A 650-nucleotide genomic window follows, 5' to 3' on the forward strand; every position below is an offset into this window, starting at 1 on the left:
CGTCTGGCGGCACACCGAGGCCTCCGGCGCGGCGGTGGCGGGACAGCCCTCCCTCCTCTGCTCGCCTGATTGCGCACCAGAGCCAAACGCGCAGGTTAAATTCCAGAGGCTGCTCTGGAAAGCAGCGCTAGCTCTGCACAGACCGGGATGAACACGAGCCTGTTTCAGATGGAAGCCTTCACGAGATAAAAGAACCATCCTGGCGTTTAAATAATACAATAACTGAGGTGCTAACTTATCAATGACAAATCTGCAGTAACTCGAACCAGACACCTGCGCGCTGTCTCCTACGCAGGCCGGGAATCTATCGGGATGTGCGGGGAGGCTCCAACTATCTGATGGGCTCCCAGCTCACATCTGCTCTTGCAGTCGGACCAGAAGTGAGTCAACGCTGCTCTCCCCGAGCTCCTACCACTGAGTGGGATGAAAAATCCAGTCACGAGGGAGCCTGTTTAATATTTCTGTTCCTGGCTTTTAACAGCTCGAGGCAGAGCAGCCTCTGCTCATCCCTTCAGTGGCACTTACAGTCGCAGCTCCTCGAAAGACTTGACGGAGTAGAGAGGCGACGTGGGGTCCCGCTGCAGCACCTCCACTTGATTGGTGGTGTCCACCAGGTTACTGCGGATCAGCTTGTTCAGCAAGGACTGGGC

The 650-nt window shown here is 56.2% G+C and overlaps 1 protein-coding gene across 1 annotated transcript in view; it reads right to left on the reverse strand.

Annotated features, from left to right (window-relative positions):
• The window catches only part of LOC104499003 (ATP-dependent RNA helicase DDX19A), an 8476-nt gene that overhangs the window by 6444 nt on the left and 1382 nt on the right, over positions 1-650 (reverse strand). Inside the window, exon 3 of the mRNA XM_010142451.1 lies at positions 526-650. This exon is cut by the window's right edge and continues 12 nt beyond it. The gene's annotated coding sequence lies outside the window, so the exon portion shown is untranslated. The remainder of the gene's footprint in view (positions 1-525) is intronic.

Source organism: Buceros rhinoceros, unplaced genomic scaffold (assembly GCF_000710305.1).
Source record: "Buceros rhinoceros silvestris isolate BGI_N320 unplaced genomic scaffold, ASM71030v1 scaffold21988, whole genome shotgun sequence".
NCBI lineage: Eukaryota > Metazoa > Chordata > Aves > Bucerotiformes > Bucerotidae > Buceros > Buceros rhinoceros.